Raw genomic sequence first — 21794 nt, 5'->3', positions numbered from 1 at the left:
TCGGTAGGAGGGGTGGCGTGCACAGGGCAAGGCCCTCGGTTCTGAGCCTTTTTAAAATACGCACTGTGCCACCATCGATGTAAATGTGTATTAAAATACATGTGCGTAAAACAGAAATGCCAACTTGGCACAAATACAAATAATCACAATAATGCACAACAACAAGGTAGAAAAGGTCGCCTAGGGAAGAAGCAGGATGGCCGAGGAACAGGAACAAATCTGAAGTGTTTTGAGGACAAGTACGTCACGTATGAGCTAGGAAGGCCAGCCTTGCAAGATCTGGGACAGAGAACTCCTAGGCATCCCTCAAGGCCCTCCGCGCCTTACCCACGGCACAGGGCTCTGGGCTCCTCGCCTCGAATTCCCTCTGAGCTGCACTGGGCTGACCCTGCCGATGCGCTCCGCCGTGCATGGCTGCAGGCCAGGTCCCCGCGAATTCAGTCTGTTTACTGGCCGGCCAACCAAGGCTGGAACAAAGCCAAGGCCCCACGTGTGGAACTCCAGGCCCGGACACGGGGCCCTGCAGGGCGACCTCTGCTCTTCTTCTCCCGGTCCAATGTAAACTTTGTATCGGTAGAAACTTCGCCATCTCGTTCGCTGCTCCACCTCGGGCACCCAGGAACCCCAAAAGCACCACAGGGATGACAAAACCAATTACTGGAGAAATAAACTCCAAACAGGTGGCGATGCCCGATACGGCCTCTAGGGGGAGACCGTCGCACAATAGAGGGGGGCATTCGTTTGGCTCTGAAGTCAACTTTAAACCTTGTATTGAAGGTGGTTTTTGGTTTGGTTTGGTTTTTGGTTTAATGATGGAATTTCTGATTTGGGACGAATTTGGAAGCGTGGATGTAGTTTCTTTATAACAAGATCAAATAAACATCCGGCAAATTGCCACATTTCATACAAAAGTGTTACATGTGATGTAACCGGACACAAGTCCAAGAGGGGCCCTGTAGCTTAGCTGGTCAAGGCGCCTGTCTAGTAAACAGGAGATCCTGGGTTCGAGTCCCAGCGGGGCCTGCTCCCCTGGGTTTTCCTATTTTCGGGGAAGCTGCCGTGCTCCACACAGAGGTTGGCATCGCCAGGATTGGGATAACGGTCCGCAGTCGGTGGAAACACAAAGCCGAGTTCTGCGGGTGCAGAATTCTTCCCCACTCTGGCTTAGAGTTTGGCTCCTACCTCAGCCGGTGAGCGCCCTCAGGCACCGTGAGGAGCGGCGGGCGCCGGTGGATTCGGGCTCCCGAAAGGCTCTGCACGGCCCCAGCGGAGCTGGGCCCAGGGACACCCCCCCCCCCCACTCCCACTCGCCCGCCGGCCCTGCGGGTCCCCTCCCCTGCGCGGCCAACGAAGCCCCGGGCCGAGGAAGGAGCCCAGCCACCTCCGGTGCTCCGTGCTCAGGGGCGCACCCGGCTTCCCCTGCGGGCCATGGCGTCGCCCCGCCCCGCGTTCAGTGAAAAAAGCAAGGGCGCCCCGCAGTGCCGGGCCGAACCCCGGACCGCAGGGGAGCACAGCAGGCCGCCCACGGGGGACCTGGCATCGCCCAGGGCTGCAACCAAAGAGGTCGGCACGGGGCCGAACCCGGGGCCTCGGGTTGGAGCACCACACTCCAACCAGCCGACCGCCGCTCTCTTCGGGCCGCCTAGCGCCCTGAAACCTCGCTCGCTGCTGCCCGCGGCTGTTCCACCAGGAAGGGAACACACAGGAAAGAAAAAGCGAGCTCCTCATTGCCAGCACACGTGAACCTGCCTCTCCCGGGGAAACTGAGTCTTGCTGAACCCGCCAGTCCTGACCCGAGGTTCAGGTCCCGGCAGGGGCCCCCCTCTGCCTTGGGTTGCGCTCCTCGAAGATGGCGCTGTGCGGGCTGCTGTCCCGGACAGGAGTTGGGGATGCGCACTGAGCAACACCGACTCCATCTCGGTCACTGAGCTGGAAACAGCCTGCTCCAAGACTCCGCGAACTGCTGAAGCTCACGTGCAGACTTCTCCACCCGCCTCCGGCAGAGACAGCAGAGGAAGGCCCACACCCACCCGGAAGGTGGAAGCGGGGCTCAGATCCTCGAATGTCCGGGGTCGCAGCTCCACGGCTCCCACCCGCGATTGCTGCCTCTGACTGCAGTGTTCTTCACGGGGGTCCGAGCGCAGACGGCCTCGCACTGTCTCGGGGTTGCTTGCGACATCTGGCGGATTCTGCCGGTGAAATCAAAATTAAACTAAAGCGCGAGTGGGTCCCGAGAGGGACGCGCGGTCCCGGATGAATCCTTAGCAGGAAGAATGCGGAGACTGAGACTTGAATACCGAGTGCTAACAAATTAGAGTGGCATTTTTATAAGACACAAGTGATATTATAATATACATCACTGAGGATCCTTGATAAAAATTTGCCCAAAATCCGGGCAGCTATAGGACAGTCTTTAAGAGGGCCCTGAAGCAGAAAGTGGCAGGTTAAAATGAGAAACAGAGGCATACTAAGCCAATATTAAAGGAGGGGGACCTCGCCCCGTGCCCCGAGAGAGGGCGACAGGCCCCCGGGCAGACCATGCAGACCCTCTGAAGCAGGGCCAATGCAGGAGCCAGCCTGGCCGCGCAAAGCACTAGTCGGTGCCGGCGAGACCCGGAAGGAGAATCCGGGGCGAGAAAGCCCTGGCCTACCCTGACCTGCCCTGCGACCTCACTCCGCCGAGCTCCTCCACCCTGGCACGCATGCGCTCGCGGCTGTTCTTTCGCGAGGCCAGTCATCAGCAGAAAAACGGGCATCGGTTACAACCAAGGACAGGGACAGCCCCAAACTGTAAATGAAAACAGAGAATAGGCCAGACAAAAATGGCAAAGCCTCCCTACAGCTATGACCCCAAGTGATGGCGGTCGGATGCTACGGTTACCGGGGAGAAGCGCACACACTGCCAGCGGAGCAAAATTATGCCCAGGTTCCTCACTGGCAGAGGAGCCAAACCCCAGTGACACTGGCCCAGGCACAGCTTAGGCAAACTCTCTATGGGGTTGGAGAGCAACGGCAGGGGAGGAATCCCTCCCCTTAGGGCTCACAGTGTGACAGCCCCCTAAGATGGCACCGTGTAGCCTTGAAGGACTGGCCCCGCAGCAGATCGCCTGCAACAGGACAGCCAGTGGCCACCAGCCCGTGCCACGGACAGGGCCTCAGAGAAGCTGTGCCCAGGGTGCCCGACCGCTTAAAATTATGTTGTGTTAAGCCTTTTGGTCCTAATATGACCTTTATGAATGCAACTACACAATTATAATTCCATAATCAATCACTAGGCACAACAAGGCTGTGCCTTTCAATAACACCATCAAAATCCCCTCTAAAAAAAGAGCGCAGGTTAAATGTGATTTACCGCCTACTACTAAAGCACAGCCCAAGGGCGCTTCACACCTGTGCACTCAGTAACATCCTGTGTGGTGTGCACCATGACATCAAGGGATTGTTACCCCATCAATGGTAATCACTAATGAACAGAACAGATAGAAATGTATCAGATCTAAGAACAAGTTTCAACCCAAATTATGGCCCACTGCCTAGGCCCCAGTCCCCAGCTCTGCCACTCCAGGTGAACTTTAGTTGACCCCAAGAGGCCCCTCGATGGGATTCTCAAGACCTGACAGGCACTACAGAAACAGGACCCCGACAACTTCCATGGCTGATAAATTCCCTGGTCCAAAACCAGCAATCCCCAGGGGACATAAAAAGGAAAACTACAAGAAAGGAATGGGTTACCGAACCTGACAAAAACAGGTTCACAAACAGAGATACCAACAATAATCCATACAATAGCCGATAAGGGACCCATATATATATTTAAGAATTCTTACTCAAATTCTAATAGTCCTCTATATCAGGAGACTTTGTGATACATACAGGAAGTCAGATTTCTTTCATGCACCCGGAGCCCATGACATTAAACAAACCTCTCGTAACTGAAGGGCTGGGAGCAACAGCACCTCCATGCTCTCCAGCCAAGGAATGGTCGGGTGGTGTAACAGCATGACCATCAGGGGCTGTGCATTGTTCAATGATGTGTCATTGCAGGGCTGGAGATATACTAGGTAGTGGCTGGATTTCCAAAATCTTGCCAAAACTAATTCTATATAAAAAGGTTAAAACAGCTAAAGTTAATCTACAATGATTAAAAATTAAACCAAATCCCTTGCCTAAACCAATCTCCTTTATAAAGTAATGTTGTCTAAAGTGAGGGCATAAAGAAATTAATAAAAAATAAAAGAATTACTAAAAGGAGACATTATAGAAGTTGTCCACAACCATACATATAGTATCCCAGGCTGGCCAGTCAGAGAAACAGATGGCTCTTAAAGGACTAACAGTAGTAACTTGAGAGCATTAAACCCAAACCCTAAGCAGACGGTAGCACCCTCCCACAAGCAGACAGGGTCATCTAGAGGTGGGTACAAAATTGAGTGAACAGAAGGCGGCCAAAACTATGGTCAACCAATAAGATCACAAATGTAGCCACTTCAATAACATCGATCCAAGGAGGAAGCAAGTCACGGAGCCAGTGTGCACGGGAAGAACAGGGCCTCTCCTGTGGCTGACACCCCTGCCCAGTATCGCAGGCTGTGTGTGGCACATGCTTCGTGCTTGCCCATAACTCTGCTGTTTTATACTAGGGATCCAACTGAGGCCTTGCGTGACTCACGGAGCACGTCAGCGAGCAGAGGTGGGTGAGCACAGCTCCTCTGCTAGTGGCTGCTGCCGAGGCCGAAGACTGTGAAGAGGGGTCCTGCTGTGTTAACTTCCAGCTGGGGTCAGTGTGACCCAATGACATTCTTTTCCCCTGAGTTCTGGCTTCCCTTACTGACCTGACCCGTTGCTGGTTAGTTAGGGCCCAGTCCTGGTACCCGTTTGTTCGCTCTCACAAGATAAGCAGTGCTTCCCTTTCACAGGCCTGCCTGCATACCCGGTATGGACAGATGCCACGCACTCCATCACCAAAAGCACATCCCACTCTCCTTCTTCCCACACTTGTAATCAATAAATACTGGATGTCTTTGATGCCTTTGTCTTTGTTGCCCAGAGCAGCTTGGACCAGCCCCAGACACAGCTTTCTCTCCCAGTCTTGTTTCTCTGACTTTTGCTCTTCTTAGCTTGCGCTGTATTGCCTGGAAGGAGACTGTGACCCATGGCCAGGGCTCTCGACAACTGACCTCCATACTTTCCTGGAAGGGATGGCTCAGGAGGTTTTGGTCCCCCACCCAAGGTGACTGACGCCTATTTACAGTATCAGTCATTATTCCCCTTGGGGAAGTATGTAGGTGTAGTCATTCCATCTTTATCTTGAGGCCCGGTCTGCAACAAATGCACCTCCACCTCCAGCCACAGTTGTGATGTGTTCTTATCTTCTGCACTGACTTCAGGGGCCAGCCCGGTCTGACTACCTGTAACATTTCTAACTGGGCTGCCTATAATAGTTGGACAATTAACCAAAATAAAGTACAAGAACCATGTGAGTCTATAAAGTTCCTAGGCATAATATGGTCCGGTAAGGGCAGAAATATACCTGAAAAAGTAGTGGACCAGAGTATCTTAATAGGCCCTCCAGGAAATAAAAAGCAAGCCCAGAAATTAATTGGCTTATTTAGGTTTTGGAGGCAATACATACCATATTTAAACTTAATACTGAAACCTATTTATATAGTAACAAGAAAGGCAAAGGATTTTGAATAGAATGCAGTACAAGAAATGCTTTTAAAGCACTGAAGGAATATATAACCTTATTCCATAAATTGCACTTACCAAAACACAATCAACCTGTCATGTAAAGGTTTTACTTTCTAATACTTATGGTACATGGGCAGTTTGGATCAAAACTGGTGTAAAAGGGCTGGGGATTTAGCTCAGTGCCGCCACCTGCCTCGAAAGCAAAGGTCCTGAGTTTGATCCCCAGTACCACACACACACAAAAAACACCCTGCTGTAAAGGGTTTCCATACTCAGAAACTAAGTCCTCTTTGTTTGAAAAATGTATCTGGACACTATTAAGCCCTACAGATTTCCTCCACAATTCTGTCTCCAGAAATCACAATCGGACATACATTCCTGTGCTCCAGTGGGTCAAATGACACCTCTTGAATTACGGGGAAAACAATTGGACCCCAAGGTCACATTATGGAAATGGCATATCAGCCCCTGGGACCTTTTTGTTTTTTTAAGGTACCAGGGATCAAAATCAGGTCCTTGCGCTTGCAGGGGAGGCAGCAGTACCACTGAGCTAAATCCCCAGCCCACAGGCCCTTTGTCAGGCTAGCAACCTTGAACCCTTCCCGAGGAAATCCACGCTGTGGAAGTGGTGCCGCTGGACAATCTCTTACCAGCAGTGGCTCCCCATGACCCTGTTGTCTCTGGGGACCTTGCTCCACCCACTCCTGCAACACGCAGGGTTGATGGGCAGGGTGTCAGACTCTATCAACAGTAAGGTTCACCAGAAGGCCACTTCCTTTCAGCCTGCTAATGCTACTGTCCCAACTGACCAAGCCGCTGATCAGTTGGCACAAAGTGCAGAAATTATCGCAGCTGTATCAGCCATGAAACACCTATATCTAAGTCATCCCTAACCCTACAGACTCCCGGGCACTCGCCAAGGCCATCACCCTCTGACCTGGAAAATGGCACCCCACAGACCTCCCGATCAATGGTACAGACATTTGGAGCAAGCAAGAAATGATGGTTATTGGACACATCTAACATGAAGATCTTTGTTACTCATGGAGATCCGCACACCAACAAAGACACCAGAGCCACTGCACAATGCTAAGGCAGAGGAGCTCTCCAAAGTAGTAACAAAATGTTGCATAGTCTATAAATTATAACCTGGGTCAGCCTGGCACACACGCCTCCATCGCCCATCAGTGCCTTGCTCCGGAAGCTCGCTTTCTCTCATCTCCTTCCTTCAGAATCAGTGAAAGCCTCGGGAGATTCTCCTCTGTTTCAATCCCAGACCACATCGCTGCTGCTTCTTAGCCCAAATTGTGAGAACATCATCTCCACACCCACACGTGTGACCCCTAAATTCAGTTTACCCCCAAACAGCACGTTTTCTAGACATGTAGGACCAAGAGGATCCTCACCATTTCTAAGAGCATAGCTTTTGGCCTCTGTGCCTTGGTTTTTGTTTTGGTTTGGGATTTTCTTCAGCTAAGTCTCCGTGTGGGTCAACTTTCAGCCTCAAAAAACAGCTCCAAGGGGGAACCTATTTTGGCTCACGGTTTCAGGCTTCAATTCGGGCCGCTGTCTCCTTTCAGGCCTGGAGCGGTGGCAGATCACACGGACAGAGCGGGGAAAGCCACTCACCTGCGGCCAAGGCGAAAGACCGGCATAGCCGCGCCCGGGCGGCTGCGCAGAATCAGGCCCCGCCTCCTACAAACCCGCTGGGCTGTAAACTCGCGAGGAATTGACCCACTGAGGAGCGAGAGCCCCACCCACGACCCAGTCCCCTCACCTCTGAACACCTGCCTGGGATGAGCCCCACCGGCGACTGGGAGCAGCACATGGACGCCGCTCCCTCCCTCCCCTGCGCCTCCTCCTCGGGCAGCTGGGCCCGGCCACGGGCAGAACCGGGGCAGACATGACTTCAGGGCCCAGTGTGCCTGCAGCCCGTCCACACACGCACACACTCACGCTAACACGGCGCGCGCACTGCAGAACACTGTGCGGCCCGGGGCAGCGATCGACTGGGGAACCCCCCAGACCCCTAGGTCGCTCCTGGGCGGGGCTCGCCGTCGGGGCGGGCTCGGGTGCATTTTCTGGCGAGAGACAAGCTGTCCTCACTGCCTGCAAGCTGGAGCCATTGTGGTTCCTAGAAATCCGGAATCCAGAAGCAGCGGCTGCGCTGTCCTGGGATCCAGGGACCCAAGAGAGGACAGCCGGCCGGGGAAAGGAGGGCGAGGTCTGCAGCAGAGGGCTCTCTGGAAAACATACACTTTTCCTTCAAAGAACAAGTGCGATGGTTTGTGAGTTTTGTTTCTCATAAATGTAAAGTGGAAGAGAACAAAAGCACACGTGTTCCCGCCCGGTTTCGAACCGGGGACCTTTCGCGTGTGAGGCGAACGTGATAACCGCTACACTACGGAAACCGCCGTGAGCACCCTGCCCGGGCGGGTGCTGAAGGCGCTGCCCCGGCCTGGCCGGGACTGGTGCAGGGCAGCGAGGGGACAAGGAGAGGATCCCGCCGGGTGTCGCCTCGCCCGCGTTCAGTTCCCCGACCCCCCAGCTCCGGTCCACGCACAGCTCGCCGGGGCGCCAGGCCCTGGCAGACCCAAGCGCGCAAACCACAGCGACGTCGGTAGAAGGTGCCAGGGGCTGCGGCGCGGCCGGTGCTCAAATTCGCTTTCTGGGAGTCACCGGGAAGCGCGGGAAACCTTCGAGACGGCGCCAACGCTGCAGGGAGGGAAGGCCGGGAAGGCGCGGCCCTCTCGGAGCTCTGTCCCCAGGAAGCCTGGAGTCGCGAAGGGCCCTGTCCCGGGCCGTGCCCCCACTCAGCGCTGGTGCGGGGGAGAAGCAACACAAGCTCGTGGGTCGCTCGCTCGTGGATCCCGGGCTCTCTCCAGCGTGACATTGAAGAAGACCTTGTAATACAAGGAACATTTGGCTATGAGACGTAACTGGTCGCAGTCACTCTTGAAACAGAACAGGGTTTTCTGAAAATTGTGCAAAAGTGAACTGACTCGCGTGGAGCGTAAGATGCTGTCTTGGAAGGCGGGGCTCAGGACAAGCCCCCGAATATAGCACCGTAGAGAAGCCAGGGAGGCAGAGGCGGAGTCTTCCTCCCCCACCCTTCTCCCAGGAGCTCAGGGGACTTCACCAGGTGCCCTCCCTACACCTGGACACAGGGGCCTTAGTCTGCTGAGTACCCCGAGACCGTAACCATGACCGTCATCTTGACTGGACGATGAGGCCCTGCGGGGTGTCTGTGGGTCCGCGCCTGACCTTGGAGGCTGCATCTGAGCTCCGCCCCTTCCTCCCCAGCATTCTGTTCCCTTCTCTGCAGCCACAACCCGCACCCTGGCCCCACCACGCCCTTCCACCCTGACAGCTCTGCCTAGGAGCCCCCAACCGAGGACCACAGGCAAAGTAAACCTCTCCTCCCTCTTGGGGGTTTTGTCCCAGTAGTGGAGAGCCTGACAGGTACAGCTCCTGAACTTGTTAACCAGCCATGCTGCTTCATATCATCCACCTCTTTTCTAACCTAGCATAAAATCACACAAGTTTACCTGTTTCTTTGGATCTTCCTGTCATATGAAGACGTGTGTGCTATGGCGTGTGTTTAGATGCACCGCCCCCCCCAAAGCCTCCTGCTTTTTCAGAGGTGGCTGAATCTAGAGTGCGTGATTGATTCATGGTGCAGTGCTAGGCCCAAGGGCACCAGGATTAAGATGTGAGTGCTACCAGCCCGAAGCAGTCTGAATGAGACAAAAGGGGCAGAAAGACGCTGCTAAGGCTCTTGTTGCTTTTGCTGTCTTCGGCCACCATCAACTGTTTCACCTCTGTGACGCCCTCTGTGCCATATACCACTCTGCCACGGGGCCAGCCGAACATGGACTGAAACCTCTACAAACTGTGAGCCAAATAAACCTCTCCTCCTTTAACTTTGGGGGTCGGGTATTTTGTCTCAGCAATGAGAGAAAAGTAACTAACACAACTTCCATGTCACTTACACTTATATTAAATAAATGTGTGTGCTTTTCTCTTGTTGGTCTGTCTCTTGTTTTAGAGGCCTAGCCATGAACATTGGGATGACTGAAGAAAAATCTCTTCCCACACTGAGTTTGGGTAGGAGAAGAATAGTAAAGGAGAAGGAGGAGGGGCAAGTGCATAATAATATAGTGATATGGGTCCATATTGAGAACTGCTAAACATTAGGAGTTCTGAAGACCTTAGGTTTGTTTTGTTTCGTTTTTCTGCAATGAAATAACATTGGAAGGTGGGAGCTATCAACTTTCTCAAGTTCATTTACAGAAATCATTCTTCATTCCCAGACTAGAACTGCAGGGCTAGTTGGTAGAAGCAGCCCTTCCACCCTACCTGAGAAGGTTAGGGCCTCCAGCCTGAATACCTGCCTCTCTGAGGTAGCTGGCTCTGCCGGTATTCCTCAGGATCTAACATCTCTTGCTTCTGAGATTCCACAGGGTCAGATACAGAGTGAGATCCTTGGGAAGGTGTGACCCACACCAAAAGAATTGTAGGACTTTGTCAATTATCAAGATGAAGGAATGAAAAGTTGCATCAGACCAAATTCACTGGAATTGAGCTTACTGAGCAAAGCAAACCGATTCAGCATTACAGCTTCAAGGGACAAGAATGGCTCTACACATCACGTGTGGTGGCACACACCTGTAAACCCAGCACTTAGGAGGCTGAGGCAGGAGGATTGCTATGAATTTGAAGCCATCATGGGCTGCATAGTGAGTTCAAGGCCAGGATAAACTACACAGTGAGACCCTGTCTCACTAAATAAAAATAAGATAAAATAAAATGAACAGCTCTACACGTTCCTGGTCAGTAAAGGTATGGGTCCAATGTTGGTGTGCCCCAAAGGGAAATGGAGTTATCAGCGCCCCCTTGATGTTCCCCAGAGCAGAGCAGAGCGGAGGGAAGTGCACACTCTCAGACTGCTCATGTGATGGGTGAGACACCTTCTCACGCGCTCTTGGCTTCACAGAGGACCTCTCACCACGGTCTTGAAAAACAAATTCCTGAGTGGAGCCCCAGCATCCTCGTGTGCCTTGCATGGCTCCTCCCTGTAGGCTGGAAGTTACAGTGGGACTGACAACCATGAAGCCAGAATTCCTATCACAAAGGAGACGACGATGCTGGCACCAAATTACTGATCACAAGCTGCTGTTGTTACGGACTAAAGTGTCTCCCCCAAATTTACTGAAGCCCTGGTTAATTCTAATGTTACTGCATTTGGAATTAAGATCTTGTCTTACTTTCTCATTGCCGAGACACAATACTGGACACCCACAACCTCAAGGAGGAAAGGTTTATTTCAGCTCACAGTTTGTAGAGCTTTCAGTCCATACTGGGCTGGCTCCAAGCCAGGGTGGCCTGGCAGAGGAGAAAGAGCTCACAGCATGGGGGCCGGAGACAAAGAGAGATCAAGGGGGGAGGAGGGAGACAGGTTCTTCTAGGCCACTGCCCCAGGGCCCACCTCCTCCAACCTGGCAGTCCTCCCAACACCACACTTAGCTACAAACTCATCAGGGGAACACACTACTGATTAATCAGGCCCCCTTGATCCAATCACCTACCAAAAGCACCACCTGAGAGTCCACAAGGTTTGCGGGGACATGAGTTATAAACCCTAACAGATCATTAGGGTGCTAATGAAAGTCAAGTGAGGTCACAGAGTGGGACTTTAGTCAATAGGACCAGTGTCCTTTTAAGAAGAGGAAAGGTCCCAGCACCCTGCCTTTCTGCACAGAGAAAGGACCGAGGGAGGCAGTGAGAGAGCTGCCCTCAGTGAGCCAGGGAGAGGCTCCCCAGCACCAGCCTCACAGCTCCCTGCTCACCTCTTGAATGGGAGAAAATCGCTTGTGTCTTTTGCAGGCCGCTTTGTGGTATGTTATTGGGCAGCTCACGTTGACTGCGTCTACTGTGTTTAATAGGCAGGCAGCGACCAGAATATTCTGACTCAGAGATCCTGGCTGCTGTATTGAAATGGCCCCAGCTATCCCAGTTCTCTTTCCTTGAGAAAACAACTTTCTCCCTACACTTTTCAAAGTGGGGATATTGCATTGCAGCACCAAAAGTGATAATGCAATGGCTTATGAGAGCACTCGGAGAGGGAATTCTCCTGCTCAGCTTCTTCATGTGGGAGGCGCTGCCCCAGTGTGAAATCCTGCTGTCAGCCGTCTGAAAGCTCCAAAGCCGTGGAAGAAGCCATCTTCTAAGTGCCATGTGTTTACTGATCTCGTGTTCTTGGAGAGGTACTTTCTACAATATTTACACAATCGAGCATGAGTATGTCTCCCACACTGTCGCTCTGACCCCATTGCCCTGAATTTTGCTTGCGTACATACACACGCACGTAACGCATTCTCATTTTCTGTGAAATACGCATAGTATTTCACTGTGTAGTTGTGCCACAGTTTATCTAATTAAATAATTCGGAATTATTTGATAAGTGAGTAGATAACTATTTAATAAACCCGAACTTCTCAGGTGCTCCCCAATCCCGGAGTTACCAGGGGTGCACTGGACTGCCCATCGTCCTGTGTAGCAGAAACACAGTGAACTCTGAGGTTGGCGCAGCAGAAAGCGGTCCGGGGCCACTCCTCACGAGCCTCGCTCACTCCCGGCCACAGTTTAAGAAAAAGCAGGCAATCCATGAAAACGGGAAGAAAGACCCGAAGAACCCTAAAGCAGGGATCCCTCACACTCTCCCAAGGGTGAGGTCCAGCAGCCCGGCTCCTGCTGGCGGCATCCGGCTGGGGGGCACTCAGGGCCCCAGGAGTGTGGACTTCCGAGACGGCTTAGAGACTCCCCTGGCCAGCCTAGTGGTTAAGGTGTTGGACGTGAAGCGCAGTGGGGCCTCCCTGCGCAGGTTCAAGTTCCATGCCCGGAGCTTCCCTGCCTTGGGGAAGTGCTTTTATTCCTCTTATCCACACGCAATCCTCAAAACGAGAGGTCAGCTAACTGTACTGCCCCGGGCCTTTTCTGTTTTTTGTTTTGTTTTTGGTACCGGGGATTGAACTCGGGACTTTGTGCGGGCAAGGCAGGAGGCGGAACCACTAAGCTAAATCCCTGGCCCCAGTTCCGGGCCTTTTCTGGTCCCTTGCCTTTCTCGCCCCCCTGACCCTCGGCTGTGTCCGCTCTGCCCTCCCTGCGCGCCACCGCATGCTTTCGTCACGGTCCGCACCAACGCTTGGATTCCGCCTTCACAATAGCGGCTTATTTTTCTATGAGACTTCTACATGTGGAAACCCAGAGGGACCCCAGTGGCTAGGAGCAACTGAGGAAAGTTTCCTTTTAAAAAAATCTAGAGTGAAACTGCTCGAGCTAACACAAGTGCAGGTAGCTCCCTTAGAGAGTTCATCGGCTGGCGGCAACCGGCAACCGGAAGGCCTAGGATCATAAACACCCGTCAGGGACGCGCCGGGCGGGTAGAAATGCGGCGGAGGACGCGCTTCCCGTCGGGGTCCCTCCCGGCCCACTCCGTCCCCTCGAGCCTTGGGCGACGTCCGGCCTCGCTTTCTGGTCAGGACCGGAGTCCGTCCCTGCGGGGCGCCGCGCGGCTTTGGCTTCGCGGGGTTCTGGCGCCTCTTCCGCGTCCGGGGGCAGCTGTGCTGGAACCGCCTTCTCCTGCTCGGCACTTTGGGGAGGGGCGTGGGGACCCCGACTGCTACCCTAAGGGCGCATGGACTTCACTTTCCTGTGCCTTAATTAAGGCCGAAGTGGGCCGTCTGCGGGTCGCTCGCGCTGACCGGCAGCCAGCATCCGGGTCTGGCTCCAGGGTGGCTGCGCGGGGCAGCGGGGCACGCGGGTCGGTCACGCTGTCACCTGCTGCTGCCCGCGCAGTAAACAGGACGGTTTCAAGGGCCTGCGCCCTACGCAAACAGAAGGCTTGTTCTCATTTCTGGTTTCCGCCGGACCCGGTCTTCTCTAAGATCGAGCGGCCGAGAAGCCACCAGGCGGGCCAGTGGCGCAATGGATAACTCGTCTGACTACGGATCAGAAGATTCCAGGTTTGACTCCTGGCTGGCTCGACCCTTGAATTTTGGGTTTTGCTCGATGTTCAGAAACATACTTTTCTTTGTGTGCTGCTCAAATTGACCTTGAGACGACAATGTTAAAGTGGAATAGACCATACACACGAACTTAAATATCTAATGGATTATCTTATGAGAAAGCCCCAAAGTATAAAGAGCAAAATAAGAGATCCTAGAAGGTCTTTTGCAAAAGGGGAAGGAAACCGGGAGATGGAGGGCTGTGGAAAAAGAATGAAGGTGTGTGATGTGCATGCGCCCACTGCCCACGAGGAATGTGATCTCGTTATGTGCTGCAAACCTGTACCGCTAAGAATTTAAAAATAAAAATAAACTGGTATATTCTGACGATGCAACACTAAACAGCAGCAAAAGTAAAATATAGCTTCATGAAAAAAATACTAACACAAACAAATTCTTTGAAGAGAATTAACAGGATATTGAGGAAAGGGATCTGCTGAAGGCAGCCCCAACAGTCAAACGTAGGACGCTACCCGACGGTAGAAGAGAGTGACGTTCGGATGCGAGCTACAAAACGCGAACCGTGAAGAGCCACGCCGGGAAGCCAGACAGAAAGGCCACGTGCTTCGATCCTGTCTCGGGGCTCTCGGGAAGGGGCGGCGCTAGACACGGACGGCCCCGCGGTCGTCAGGGCAGCCGAGTGGTCGCGGAGCTCGTGTTGGGGGAGGTGGAATGTCCTGAGATGAGACAGGGTCGGCCGATGCGCGACTAAGGCCGCGCGAGGAAAACCGTCCAACGCGCGCGTGTGGAGCTGGGCTTTGGCGCGCTGCGTTCCCGTCCCCGAGCTCTCCGCGTGCGCAGCCGGCCCTTGGGCGCGAGCAGGGCCGCCGTGCACGAGCACGTGCGCGTGAACGAGCCCGGGTGCGCACGCGCACGTTCCCGGGTCCGTCCGCGGGGTCGCAGCCCGGTCTGCATCCGCGCGCGTCGGTCTGGACAATTCACCGCGGAAGGACACTGAGACACTGCGTTTGAAAGAAGAAGGGTGAAAGCCAGGCCCGAAGTGGCCGCGGGAACAGGTGGCGCGTGGGGCAGAGTGGTGCCGCGTGGAAAGGAAATCAAGGGGAGCGAACACAAGCCAAAGAGACCTCGGTTTGTAGCATGCACGGTGCCTCTTGGCCAAAAGCTTACCCACGCGGGCACTGCATCGTGAGGGGCGCGGGGAGGCAGAAGACTGAAGCCGCCGCGTGCCCACGCCGCGTTCACCCACGATCTGTGGGGCCGAAAGACGGGAGCGGTGTGGGGTGTGGGCAGCGATCTGGGGCTGTGGGGACCCCCCCCCCGCCCCAGCACCCTCAACTGAGAAGCCCCAGGTCCAGCTGCCAAGAGAAAAGAAAACCCACGTCCCTTTGCAAAACCGCAGTGGGAAAGGCTGAATCGGCGGACCAGATCTAAGCTACCTAAGATTCCTCCCCGTTTGCCAGTCGGACTAGACTTGAAAACAAACGTGCATTTTCGCACACTTTATTATGGACCACATTCACGTACTGAATATTTAAATTACTACTAACATGCTCTTCCTTTCCCTAACCTCTTTTATTGTTTCATGAAAGTTTTTGTCAGCTGGGGATTTAGCTCAGTGCTTCTGCTGCCTGTCTCACAAGCGCAAGGTCTCAAGTTCAATCCCTGATACCAAAAAAAAAATTCTGAAAGTTTTTCTTCATTAGATCTTAGCTTTACTTATTAGATAAAATGTTTCCACTCTGAGAATATGAATGATATGTGATGACATAAAGTTTTCCCCCATGGTCTTTATTTACTGTAAATGTTTTTTTTAAAAAAATCCTTCCTCTTGTATCTCTCTTTTGGCAGTCTCTGCACCACACACATTGTATTGTTTGTTAGCACAGCCATAATAAACTACCAGAGTGCCGGGGGCTCAGCCATTTAAAATTTATATTCTGGAGCCTGGAGACTTCAAGTTAAGGTATCAACAGAGTTGTCTTTCTTTCACTCTGCATTTGTTTATATTTGTATCTATTATTTTGAGACAGATCTCAGTATATTGCCTTGCCAGTCCTCCTGCCTCAGCCTCCCGAGTGCTGGATCTGCAATCCCATGCCTCCCTGTCCTCCATGCCACACTTGGGCTGGTTGCCTCTGAAGCCTAGTTCTTGATCAGGAGGTGGCCATCCATATCAGTCAGTGCTCGCTAGAGCAGCAGATCTAATATAAGACATATAAATAAGGATTTACAAGTAGGCTTACAATGGCCGCCCACAGAGTCAGGAAGGGAGGAAAGGTCCATCACGTGCGGAGATCCGAAGGTGTCAGGGAAAGGGCTAAAACAGTGTAAGACCGAGGGCCTTACCAAATGCTCCAAGGAGCTGACTGCGGCGACGAACACCCGGGAAGGAACACACCGGACAGGTTGGAAAATAAAACAGACCTTTATTAGTCTGGCCAGACGGCACTCCCAAAGCAAAGTGGCTAAGAGAGGCAACTGGCTCAGAGTCCAAGGCTGTTTTTATAGGGGGTTGAGGGGGAGGTTAACATGTAGATTTACGGAAAAAAAGGAACAAAGGTTGGTGGTCGACTGTCATGTACTAACGGTCAGCAGACACACAGTAATGGTCACGACCATATGGTCACGACCGTCACGTACTGATGATCAGCAGACACAGTGATGGATTGTTCTACCGATAGTGGGTCTGGGAATTTTCGTTCTCCGGACAAACAAGGGGTTGAATGATTTACTTAGGAACTTTGCTTTGTTACAGATTTTATCTACTATCTCAAGACTAACAAGCACATTCTAACCATTAAATTTTAAACACAAGAGAGACTAGGGGAATAATTGAATTTTGAATCATACAGTCCCACAACAGCGAGTCATTGAAGTGCATGTGTTTGCTACTTGACCTCAGCTGCGTGCCATTTCTCACAGGGTGGGGGGAGGCTGGCCACATGCGCGCCGCGGGAAGGAAATGTTATTTACAGAGAGCCTCAACGATGGCACTGTGGCACTGTCAGTGTGAGTCCTCGGCTGTAGCCGATACTGAGCCCCTCCAGCCACGCAGGCCCACCAGCACCGGCTCGTTTGTCTGAACACCATGCTTACGGAACTGGATGTGACACAGCGTTTTCTCTCTGGCCTGCCAAAGGCTCTATCTCACACAAGATCCTTCCCCAGAGGATTCCCCTCATCTCTGCCTCAATGAATGTTAATGTGTACTTGACTATGCTCATATCTGCTGTACTTTTATAGTAAATTTACTTTCATCTTATTTAAATCACTGTATGGCTCTTCTCTGTTCACACGGATCTGAAACTCAAGTTTCCATGGCCACTGTGTGTGACTCCTTGCTGCCACTGAAGGATTCCAGTCAGAGGCCTGGAGCTCCCTGCAGATCCCCATGCGCATCCCCATCAGGAGGCCCAAGGGTCTGAATGGAAGCAGAAGGCCCCGCGCTGGACACCAGGAGATGACGTCCAAGGTGAAGGTGCAGCCCGGAGCTTCTCCAGAAACAGAAGAGAGCCCTCCTCCTTTGTTCCCCTTTTTATTCCATTCAGGCCACAGGCCTATTGGCTGCTGTCACTCACACCCGGGGTGGGTCTGGGTCTTCTGGCTTCAGTGACTCCCATCAGCTACACCCAGAACGAAGCTAGTTCGGTTAGTTGGGTGTTTCTCACTCAAGTTGACAAAACAGTTAACTATCACATCATCTCCTGCCTGTGTCTGGGCTGGTCTTTCTTCTGTCTGTGTCCTAATCACTTCTTATACAGAAATCAGTCCTACAGGATTAGGGCCCATGAGAAGGATGTCATTTAATTTAATGACCTCTGCAAGCCCTGTCTCCAAGTATAGTCACATCCTGAGCTACTGGGTAGTTACAAGTTAAACACACACCTTTGGCAAGAGGGTAGGGACCTTAGTTCTTAACACATATATCCAGGAATCAGAAACTAACCAGGTGTGGTGGCACACACTTGTAATCCCAACTACTGTGGAGGCTGATGCAGGAGGTTCACAAGTTCAAGGCCAACCTAAGCAATTTAGCCAGACCGTATCTCAAAGTAAAAATGGCCAGGGGTGTTGCTCAGAGCAAGGCCCTGGGTTTAACCCCCAGTACTGGGGCAAAAACAAATGCTAAACTGCATGCTGTAAAGATGTAATGGACATAGCTTCTCTATCCCTCACACTGAGTACAGCTAACAACCCTAGCCAGGCTGGCTGTGTTCTTCCACTAGGCAGTCACTAACCCTGACCCTTTCCCTGTTCCCTACACTTTCCCCAATTCTATCTTAAAATAAAGCTGTCTTTGTGTACCACACTAATTCTTCTTGTGTTTAATTTTTAAAATGTTCTGCTACTTTGTATTTTCCCATCTTTTGTCCTTTTGTGTCTATGACCCTTTCCCCCTTCTTCCCTTCCTTTCCTCTTTCCCTTTCTTTTTCTCCTCCTCCTCTTCCTTTGTCCCCCCCCCCCACCTTTCTTCCTTCTTGGTGGACTTTTGGATAGAGACACAACAGGTCTATCTTTAGTCCACCATCTGGTCTATCTCTGATTTCCACTATGCTGAGGATGGGCAAAGTGGCAGGGTGGGCATGAAGAGAGCACCAGCATTCTGTTCATATAAAACTTCCAGGACTCGGCATCCACCTAGGATGCAGAAAGCTAAAGAGTGTTGCTCCTAACCTAACAAAGAAAAATCCAGGTAATGCAAAAATACATAACTTTCCTTGATCCCATGAGAGCTCAGGTCTCAGAGTAACCAAATAGTTTAAAATCTAAGGAAAAACAGATGCGCCCAAGCAGAAATGAGACACGAATAACAGTTCACACATTGCATGGGATGAAAAGGGTCCTCCACTCAAGAAGCTAAGAAAAATTCAGCTAAAATTCAGTGTCTTATGAACTGCTCCAATTAAGTGTGGACACAGAGGAAATTCTAGAAATCCTAGGATCAAGTACTCAAGCTGAGCTTGCACATTCTTGTAGAAAATATAAGAAAAAATGGGATTAGCACTGCTCTCCCTCAAAACAAAACAAACAAACAAACCCTGAGAAATTAGGCCTTTTCCAAATGAAAGAGTTCTCTGCAGAGAAAATAAAAATATATTCTAAACGGAAAGTATATTCACAAAAGACATATCTGATCGTTGTGATGTGTCCAAAACGTAAAGAACTCTCAAAACTCAACAATAAGAAAAGAATTTGAAATGGGCACATGTTATGTTAGAGCACACTCTTGAACAGTACTTATGACTGTTAGTAAACCCCTGAAAGCATGCTTCACTCTTTCGGGAAACGCGAATTAAAACCACAGCGAGGCCCTAATACAGATCCAGTTGAATGGTTGCACCTTTAGGAGTCGAAAACACCCGGTGTTGGCGAGGACGCAGGGGACTTCACCCTCACTGCTGGTGGGGACCCAAAGCGCTTTGGCTGCTAGGGAGGCCAGGCGGCAGGGCCGGCTCAGGTGGCCCCTGCAGAAGGACGGAGGGGACCCGAAAGCAGCGAGGGGCGGTGACAGCTCTGCAGCCCTCGGCCCAGAAGAGGGGCAGAGCAGCGGAGCGGTGCAGCCTGTCCTTCCGGGGCCTCCGCTCCGCTATCCCCGGGGCGGCTCCCCTCTGCCTCCCCGTCGGCCTGGGTCCCACAGCGGCGCCCCCTCCCGGACGCCGCCTCCTTCCGCGGCTCCTCCATGGCGAGGCTGGAGCTGCTGGATTCCCGGCTCCGAAGAGGGGAGCCGGGCGGCGCGCCTGGGAAGGAAGGGCTCGGACCTCGCTCCCCGGCCAAATTCCTGCAGAATTCAGGTCTCTGGCAGCTTGGGGCGGGTGCCGCCTCCCCCGTCCCATCCCCCAAAGCACCCCGCTGTCTGTTCCGGGCAATCTGTGCGCCGGCGCTTGGGCAAAACAGTGAAACTGTACCCTATCGCCGTGTCCACGACCGTTAGCTTTAAGAGCGTTTAAACTCGAGTATGCAAAGCCATGAGTAAAACGGCGAGCAGCGCCTCCTACCGGGAGTGGGGTTTGAACCCACGCAGACTTCTGGCTGTTGGATCTTGAATCCAACGCCTTAACCACTTGACCATCCCAGTAACTACCAGTGAGCTTCTTTTCTATTTGTAATTTTTTATCTTTGAAGGACTGTAAGGAGGTCCTGTTTGTGAAACTTGAAGTTCAAAGGGGTGTTACAAACCTTGCAATATTTCTTTTAGAAAGAAATGAAAGAAACATCTTTAACAAGGCCTATTTTACCACTCATTTTGCCAAACATCATGCTAGGTGTTAGGGGACGACAAACTATCCCTGACCCCAGGGACTTGCAGTCAAATAAGGATTATAATTTTAAGAACAAGAAAGCACAGGACACGTTAGGGATAGTCACCTTTCCAGACCGTCCTCTGTCAGCACTTAGGATCCAGGAAGAAAAAGCAAAGGGGAGAAGGGGTGGGGACTCCAGCCACCTAGACCACCCCCGAACCCCACTTCGTGCTGCTGCCCCAAACAGTTCTGCCCGCTGAGTTCCAGCTCCCCCGAAGGAAACTCGTTGGATCTGAGGGCTCTCTGTCCGGGCCCAGGGGCGCCCGTTACACCCAGAGGAGCTCCCGGAGGCGCCGTGGTGAGCCCTGTGCACACCCTGGAGGCTGAATCCAATCCACCGATTTGAACACGCGCGCCTTTGCACCCCGCGTCCCGGCTGCCGCCGCTGAGACCTCTCCCTGCGCCCTCGAGGACCTGGAAAGCTCTGCAAGCTGAGCAGGGGAAGGAACTCACTGGGAAGCAGGCCCGCCAGGCACCTGAACGTCTGTGAGGAGCCCTAGAGCCAGAGAGGAAGCTAGATCCTGAGGCAGGGTGGGGGTAGATTTCCGGTGCAAACATCAGAGGAACAAAAGTAAGCGCCCCTCTGTTATCTGGGTGCCCGGAAGAACGGGCTTCATGGGGAGAAGGTTGCATCCGCTCCACCACGCGAGTACGGAAGATTAATTCCTCGGACTCGGCGCCCCTGGCTCAGAAAGAATCCTGCGCTTCTCGAACTCACCGAGCTCGGAGGCTCACCGCCGGGTCCCCAGCGCCTGCACCCTTCAGTGCCTCGGGCAGGAAAGGACCTGTCGGAGGAGGAGGGTTCCATATGGTGGAATCACGTATAGATTTTATAAAATATGCTTTTTTAGAGTTTAAACACCTATGTATGATAGCCAAAAAGTTAATAGAAATACATGTAGAAAATATCTTTATGACCCAAAGGACGGAAAATAACTTTTTAAAAATCTTTAAAAGCCAACAATTAAGCAAAACACTGATACAGTTTGCTCCACCTAAATCTAACATATGTTCAAGGAAGGCCACAATAGAAAAATAAATAGGCATGTGAAAGTGGAAGACACTGGAAATATTTTTAAATGACAAGATCTCGATATATAAATAAGAAGACACAAAAAATATCAAGATTGTTAGGAAACAGGTAAAGAATAGGAACAGGGATTCATCAAAAAATTCAGAAAATATTAAATGCATTTTAAACACTTAATATTATCAGCAATTTATAAAATCCAAAACAAAATGAGGTCTTACTTGGCTACTTTAGACTGGCAGAATTGGAAATCTGGGCTGCACGTCGATGGCTGCAGGAATGAGGATGTGGTAGCGCTCATATCCTGCTGGCAGAATTCATACCCTCGCCAGCGCTCTGGCACTGTGCGCTAGGGAGACGCCCCTGAAGACTGGCCGCGCCCAGACGCCCCTCCCAGCTGTGTAGGGCCCCGCACAGCCAGCGTCACAGGTCCAGGCCGAACCCCATGTGGATGTTAGCGGTAGCAGTGTTTTGGTCTTTCAGAAGGAGATGCACTCTTGAAGGCATAACGGGACAGTGAATAAAGAGACATCAGCGCATCATACTGGCCACAGGGGAGTACGGGGGAGTGGAGGGGTGCGTGTAGCAACACGTCATTCTACACAGACATTTTTAAAACTTCAGCTTTCTTCCTCTCTCATACTCTTGATTTCTTGTCACACAGCCTTGCATAGACACTGCCCCTCCCCTTGTTTCAGACTCATTTAGGAACCGCGGGTCGAGGGACTGAGCCTCACTCCCCTC

General features: G+C 52.1%; 3 non-coding genes across 3 annotated transcripts; 1 reads left to right on the top strand and 2 right to left on the bottom strand.

The window, feature by feature from the left end:
• The first annotated feature begins 949 nt into the window (after nucleotides 1–949).
• Nucleotides 950–1023, top strand: Trnat-agu (transfer RNA threonine (anticodon AGU)). The gene has a single exon. It is a non-coding gene; the product is annotated as a tRNA-Thr (tRNA).
• Nucleotides 1024–8029: 7006 nt separating this feature from the next.
• Nucleotides 8030–8102, bottom strand: Trnav-cac (transfer RNA valine (anticodon CAC)). The gene has a single exon. It is a non-coding gene; the product is annotated as a tRNA-Val (tRNA).
• Nucleotides 8103–19711: 11609 nt separating this feature from the next.
• On the bottom strand, nucleotides 19712–19794 carry Trnal-caa (transfer RNA leucine (anticodon CAA)). The gene has a single exon. It is a non-coding gene; the product is annotated as a tRNA-Leu (tRNA).
• Between the last annotated feature and the right edge of the window lie 2000 nt (nucleotides 19795–21794).

The sequence above is a fragment of the Heterocephalus glaber genome, unplaced genomic scaffold (assembly GCF_053883595.1).
Source record: "Heterocephalus glaber isolate CG9 unplaced genomic scaffold, H.glaber_assembly_v1.0 deba00001472, whole genome shotgun sequence".
Classification (NCBI taxonomy): domain Eukaryota; kingdom Metazoa; phylum Chordata; class Mammalia; order Rodentia; family Bathyergidae; genus Heterocephalus; species Heterocephalus glaber.
This window is presented reverse-complemented; position numbering and strand designations above follow the sequence as displayed.